This window comes from Salvelinus alpinus, chromosome 10 (assembly GCF_045679555.1).
Source record: "Salvelinus alpinus chromosome 10, SLU_Salpinus.1, whole genome shotgun sequence".
Lineage (NCBI taxonomy): Eukaryota > Metazoa > Chordata > Actinopteri > Salmoniformes > Salmonidae > Salvelinus > Salvelinus alpinus.
Window position 1 is genome coordinate 85530212 of NC_092095.1, and position 7859 is coordinate 85538070.

The 7859-nt window shown below is 44.6% G+C and overlaps 1 non-coding gene and 1 pseudogene across 1 annotated transcript; both read left to right on the forward strand.

Moving 5' to 3' along the window:
- The first annotated feature begins 362 nt into the window (after window positions 1–362).
- LOC139533118 (U2 spliceosomal RNA) lies at window positions 363–409 on the forward strand (annotated as a pseudogene).
- A 1799-nt stretch (window positions 410–2208) lies between these two features.
- Window positions 2209–2406, forward strand: LOC139533114 (U2 spliceosomal RNA). Its single transcript, XR_011666705.1, has one exon. It is a non-coding gene; the product is annotated as a U2 spliceosomal RNA (small nuclear RNA).
- The last annotated feature ends 5453 nt before the right edge of the window (window positions 2407–7859 follow it).

Consider the following 7859-nt stretch of genomic DNA (forward strand, 5'->3'; position numbering starts at 1 on the left):
GCTTATATATAATTGTATTACATAAGTATAATTGAAATGTAGGCTAAGCCTTTGTACATATGTGATATACACTGAGGTTTATTCAGAGTTCACTTTGGTATATGTATATGTTTGTATTTATAGAATTCTTTGTATTGTTTTTTAGAGATTGTTAGAGACATGTTAAACTTGAATGTAATAACACTGGTCAGGTTCTGCAGAACAGCACTTTATTGAGTAGTTTTGCTATTGTTATATTGTTACACTACTTTTTGATACTGTTTTTATGAATACATGTTATGTACAACATAATGCACTGATTTTGTAATTGTATTTGAATGTGAAATGAAAATAAAAATTATTAAAAAAAAAAAAAAAAAAAAATCTGTTCTTATCAGTTTAATATCTGATACGTCCCCTATCTGGGGACCAGTTTAATATCTGATACGTCCCCTATCTGGGGACCAGTTTAATATCTGATACGTCCCCTATCTGGGGACCAGTTTAATATCTGATACGTCCCCTATCTGGGGACCAGTTTAATATCTGATACGTCCCCTATCTGGGGACCAGTTTAATATCTGATACGTCCCCTATCTGGGGACCAGTTTAATATCTGATACGTCCCCTATCTGGGGACCAGTTTAATATCTGATACGTCCCCTATCTGGGGACCAGTTTAATATCTGATACGTCCCCTATCTGGGGACCAGTTTAATATCTGATACGTCCCCTATCTGGGGACCAGTTTAATATCTGATACGTCCCCTATCTGGGGACCAGTTTAATATCTGATACGTCCCCTATCTGGGGACCAGTTTAATATCTGATACGTCCCCTATCTGGGGACCAGTTTAATATCTGATACGTCCCCTATCTGGGGACCAGTTTAATATCTGATACGTCCCCTATCTGGGGACCAGTTTAATATCTGATACGTCCCCTATCTGGGGACCAGTTTAATATCTGATACGTCCCCTATCTGGGGACCAGTTTAATATCTGATACGTCCCCTATCTGGGGACCAGTTTAATATCTGATACGTCCCCTATCTGGGGACCAGTTTAATATCTGATACGTCCCCTATCTGGGGACCAGTTTAATATCTGATACGTCCCCTATCTGGGGACCAGTTTAATATCTGATACGTCCCCTATCTGGGGACCAGTTTAATATCTGATACGTCCCCTATCTGGGGACCAGTTTAATATCTGATACGTCCCCTATCTGGGGACCAGTTTAATATCTGATACGTCCCCTATCTGGGGACCAGTTTAATATCTGATACGTCCCCTATCTGGGGACCAGTTTAATATCTGATACGTCCCCTATCTGGGGACCAGTTTAATATCTGATACGTCCCCTATCTGGGGACCAGTTTAATATCTGATACGTCCCCTATCTGGGGACCAGTTTAATATCTGATACGTCCCCTATCTGGGGACCAGTTTAATATCTGATACGTCCCCTATCTGGGGACCAGTTTAATATCTGATACGTCCCCTATCTGGGGACCAGTTTAATATCTGATACGTCCCCTATCTGGGGACCAGTTTAATATCTGATACGTCCCCTATCTGGGGACCAGTTTAATATCTGATACGTCCCCTATCTGGGGACCAGTTTAATATCTGATACGTCCCCTATCTGGGGACCAGTTTAATATCTGATACGTCCCCTATCTGGGGACCAGTTTAATATCTGATACGTCCCCTATCTGGGGACCAGTTTAATATCTGATACGTCCCCTATCTGGGGACCAGTTTAATATCTGATACGTCCCCTATCTGGGGACCAGTTTAATATCTGATACGTCCCCTATCTGGGGACCAGTTTAATATCTGATACGTCCCCTATCTGGGGACCAGTTTAATATCTGATACGTCCCCTATCTGGGGACCAGTTTAATATCTGATACGTCCCCTATCTGGGGACCAGTTTAATATCTGAAACGTCCCCTATCTGGGGACCAGTTTAATATCTGATACGTCCCCTATCTGGGGACCAGTTTAATATCTGATACGTCCCCTATCTGGGGACCAGTTTAATATCTGATACGTCCCCTATCTGGGGACCAGTTTAATATCTGATACGTCCCCTATCTGGGGACCAGTTTAATATCTGATACGTCCCCTATCTGGGGACCAGTTTAATATCTGATACGTCCCCTATCTGGGGACCAGTTTAATATCTGATACGTCCCCTATCTGGGGACCAGTTTAATATCTGATACGTCCCCTATCTGGGGACCAGTTTAATATCTGATACGTCCCCTATCTGGGGACCAGTTTAATATCTGATACGTCCCCTATCTGGGGACCATATATTAAATAGATTTTTGGAATAGGGAGATGGAATAGGGGCTTGCTCCGTCCACTCCACGCATCGACCTGGTATTGCAGTACCCCCAGGAACGGTGCACCCCCTGCCGTTGTAAACAGAAATCAGACAGTGTCAACGGAGTTGCTTCGTTGGTCTATATGGTATTTTCACTTTGAGCAACTTCAGTTCAATGTCAGTGATGGCTAGATAGCGCTGGTTAAATCGGTCACCGTTATATTGACTACGATAGCTGTTGTGAACGGGCTGCGTTCATCTTCTATTCAAACATTTTTATTCACGGGATACAGGGTACAGTGAAATGCTTACTTGCAAACTTTCCTCAACAGTGCAATCAATAGCCATGATCAAAAATATACACAAATAGCTAAGTAATAAAGTAGTTAAATTTTTTGTTGTTGTTATGATTGGAAATATATACAGTAGAAGACTATACAGAATAAACTATGAAATGTGCTCAAGCCATGTACTGGTAACATGGACTGTCTCACAAGCAACTGTCTGTATGTATTCGTTTCTCTCAATCACCTACAAGCAGTTCTTTGGAACAATGTTGTCGATTTTCAAAACAGAGTCCACAAGACACACAACTTTTGAAAAACAGTAAATGCATTTTGAAAATGTAGTTGTCTTTTAAACACACAAAAACATGAATAAAAAATATATTATACCGTCAAAATTGCAAATATATTCATCAAAATAACACGACTATATGCAAAAATATGAACACATCTATACTTCTCTCTTGAGTGCAAGAGCAGACAAAACAGAAAGTTAGTCTCTTTTAAAAATCGCAGTCGATCCATAAATGTTCTTTGCAGTCACTAAAATCAGGATGATCAACTATCCAAAGGTGCAGAATTATGGGCAATTACTCTCCTTTTATGCATATTTCACCAAACTATTTCATACACATCAAATTTAGGTAGTTTGCCCCGGTAATGCGTCAGGCAGACCGCACCACCCTCTGGAGAGCCTTGCGGTTGCGTGCGGTGCAGTTGCCATACCAGGCGGTGATACAGCCCGACAGGATTCTTTCAATTGTGCATCTGTAAAAATTTGTGAGGGTTTTAGGTGACAAGCCAAATTGGGTAGCCTCCTGAGGTTGAAGAGGCTCTGTTGCGCCTTCTTCGCCATACTGTTGGGTGGTCACTTTTCAGTTTGTCAGTGATGTGTAAGGAACTTGAAGCTTCCCATCTCCTCCGCTGCGGTTCGGTCGATGTAGATAGATGGGTGCACCCTCTGCTGTTTCCTGAAGTGCACGATCATCTCCTTTGTTTTGTCCCCTCCCAGACCAAGGCCCTTCTCCCCCTCCCTGACCAAGGTCCTTCTCCCCCGCCTGCTCAGTTTGGCCGGGCGTCCAGCTCTAGGAAGAGACTTGGTGGTTCCAAACTTCTTCCATTTAAGAATGACGGAGGCCACTGTGTTCTTGGGGAATTTCAAAACTGCAGACATTTTTTGGTTCCCTTCCCCAGATCTGTGCCTCGACACAACCCTGTCTCGGAGCTCTATGGACAATTCCTTCGACCTCATGGCTTGGTTTTTGCTCTGACATGCACTGTCAACTGTGGGACCTTATATAGACAGGTATGTGCCTTTCCAAATCATGTCCAATCAATGTAATTTACCACAGGTGAACTCCAATCAAGTTGTGGAAACTTCTCAAGGATGATCAATGTAAACAGGATTCACCTTTGCTCAGTTTCGAATAGCAAAGTGTCTGAATACTTAAGGAAATAAGCTATTTCCCTTTTTATTTTTTATTTAAAAAATAGAATAAGGATAACGTAACAAAATGTGTAAAAAGTCCAGGTCTGAATACTTCCGAAGGAGAGTCTGGCCCTGATGCTGTGCTGTGTAAGGAGACAATGAAACCGTTTACAATATTCAATGATTACATTTCTCTAAAACAGGTTACATTTACATTTAAGTCATTTAGCAGACGCTCTTATCCAGAGCGACTTACAAATTGGAAAGATCATACATATTCATCCTGGTCCCCCCGTGGGGAATGAACCCACAACCCTGGCGTTGCAAGCGCCATGCTCTACCAACTGAGCCACACGGGACCACGGGACACATGCTACATATGGACTCACCTCGTTGTGCTGTGCTCACTTAAACAGGAAGGTGGCGTGGCGGCCCTTCGTGGGCAAATTTTGTCATCAAAGTCTGGTATTCTCTGGATTTATGGTGCTTTCAAGACCACTAGGAACTCTGAAAAAAACAAGGTCGAATCATGACGTCAGTGATCTTCAGGTCGTAGCTCTAGAAAGAGGCCCGAGTTTCCCGACTTACATTTCCCCAGTTGGATGACCGTTCAAAACAGATTTTCCCAGTGGTTTTTCCCAGAGTTCCCAGTTGTCTTGAACTCACTGAAGTCAGATCTCCCAGAGTTCCCAGTTGTCTTGAACTCACCGAGGTCAGATCTCCCAGAGTTCCCAGTTGTCTTGAACTCACCGAGGTCAGATCTCCCAGAGTTCCCAGTTGTCTTGAACTCACTGAAGTCAGATCTCCCAGAGTTCCCAGTTGTCTTGAACTCACCGAGGTCAGATCTCCCAGAGTTCCCAGTTGTCTTGAACTCACTGAAGTCAGATCTCCCAGAGTTCCCAGTTGTCTTGAACTCACCGAGGTCAGATCTCCCAGAGTTCCCAGTTGTCTTGAACTCACTGAAGTCAGATCTCCCAGAGTTCCCAGTTGTCTTGAACTCACTGAGGTCAGATCTCCCAGAGTTCCCAGTTGTCTTGAACTCACCGAGGTCAGATCTCCCAGAGTTCCCAGTTGTCTTGAACTCACCGAGGTCAGATCTCCCAGGTAACAGTTGTTTTGGGCGTGGCAGAAGTCCTGCTGGATTGACAGCACGGCCAATGTTGAATGTTTATCATTTTAAGCTTGAAAAAGAGACCCTTAAACCCGAACTTGGGACCAGACAGCCACTCCACTGAATAGCAGGCTAGTGATGGCTTTGCAATGCTTGCAGTTAGCTACTGATTCCTTCCAAACCACTCATTGTTGAATATTTCCCATTTCCAACTTGTTGTGTAATGTTTATGTCCAATGGCTGATGAGCACCGATACGTTTTATCTATATTTTCTCTTCATATGACAAGGCGGTGATGTAGTGTCCCCATGAGTGACAGAACACTGAGCCAATCATGGCGCAACTAGAGAACAATACCAACCCCTACAGTATGTTCTGCCCCACCACAGTACTGAGCTAGGATGAAACACCTGCATTTTGGAGCTGCCTTACTCAAGAAAGCCATGTTTGTATGGCTTTATTAACTCAATAATTATTATGTTGTTGTTTTTACATTGTTTGCAAACTGATATGTGACATGTATTAATGCCAAAATAACATGCAAAAAAGGCAACCCCCCCCCCAAAAAATGTGTTGATTTATTTTTATTTTTGCAAAGAATGTGGGGTTCTGTCCCACCTGCCCTGAATGACAGGTCGCCACTGTGTGCGACGATGTATGGAAGTTGTTACTGTTCGTTTAGTTGGTGACTTGCCTCAAAGTTAACAAACTACTGTACTGTGTATGAATTATTATCGTAACAAATGCACTGATGTGGTCAAACGGGCGTGCATGTCACAACGGTTACATGCACACAACGTGATTATTGTTAATAGTCACGTTAATATAATAGCTCGTTTAAAACGTTTATTTTAGCGAAGACTGTGAAAACTATAAGATGCAAGTGTGAATAATCAGTCGAGGCCATCAGACTGCCAAACAGCTATCACTACCTCAGAGAGGCTGCTGCCTACATTCAGACCCAATCACTACCTCAGAGAGGCTGCTGCCTACATTCAGACCCAATCACTACCTCAGAGAGGCTGCTGGCTACATTCAGACCCAATCACTACCTCAGAGAGACTGCTGCCTACATTCAGACCCAATCACTACCTCAGAGAGGCTGCTGGCTACATTCAGACCCAATCACTACCTCAGAGAGGCTGCTGGCTACATTCAGACCCAATCACTACCTCAGAGAGGCTGCTGCCTACATTCAGACCCAATCACTACCTCAGAGAGGCTGCTGCCTACATTCAGACCCAATCACTACCTCAGAGAGGCTGCTGCCTACATTCAGACCCAATCACTACCTCAGAGAGACTGCTGCCTACATTCAGACCCAATCACTACCTCAGAGAGGCTGCTGCCTACAGTCAGACCCAATCACTACCTCAGAGAGACTGCTGCCTACATTCAGACCCAATCACTACCTCAGAGAGGCTGCTGGCTACATTCAGACCCAATCACTACCTCAGAGAGGCTGCTGGCTACATTCAGACCCAATCACTACCTCAGAGAGGCTGCTGCCTACATTCAGACCCAATCACTACCTCAGAGAGGCTGCTGCCTACATTCAGACCCAATCACTACCTCAGAGAGGCTGCTGGCTACATTCAGACCCAATCACTACCTCAGAGAGACTGCTGCCTACATTCAGACCCAATCACTACCTCAGAGAGGCTGCTGGCTACATTCAGACCCAATCACTACCTCAGAGAGGCTGCTGGCTACATTCAGACCCAATCACTACCTCAGAGAGGCTGCTGCCTACATTCAGACCCAATCACTACCTCAGAGAGGCTGCTGGCTACATTCAGACCCAATCACTACCTCAGAGAGGCTGCTGCCTACATTCAGACCCAATCACTACCTCAGCGAGGCTGCTGCCTACATTCAGACCCAATCACTACCTGAGAGGCTGCTGCCTACATTCAGACCCAATCACTACCTCAGAGAGGCTGCTGGCTACATTCAGACCCAATCACTACCTCAGAGAGGCTGCTGGCTACATTCAGACCCAATCACTACCTCAGAGAGGCTGCTGGCTACATTCAGACCCAATCACTACCTCAGAGAGGCTGCTGCCTACATTCAGACCCAATCACTACCTCAGAGAGGCTGCTGGCTACATTCAGACCCAATCACTACCTCAGAGAGGCTGCTGCCTACATTCAGACCCAATCACTACCTCAGAGAGGCTGCTGGCTACATTCAGACCCAATCACTACCTCAGAGAGGCTGCTGCCTACATTCAGACCCAATCACTACCTCAGAGAGGCTGCTGCCTACATTCAGACCCAATCACTACCTCAGAGAGGCTGCTGCCTACATTCAGACCCAATCACTACCTCAGAGAGGCTGCTGCCTACATTCAGACCCAATCACTACCTCAGAGAGGCTGCTGCCTACATTCAGAACCAATCACTACCTCAGAGAGGCTGCTGCCTACATTCAGACCCAATCACTACCTCAGAGAGGCTGCTGCCTACATTCAGACCCAATCACTACCTCAGAGAGACTGCTGCCTACATTCAGAACCAATCACTACCTCAGAGAGACTGCTGCCTACATTCAGACCCAATCACTGGCCACTTTAATAAATGGATCACTAGTCACTTAAACAATGGCATTTTAAATAATGCCACTTTAATCATGTTTACATATCTTTCAGTATATACATATGATATGAGTAATGTATTTTATACCATCTATTGCACCTTGCCTATGCCTCTCGGCC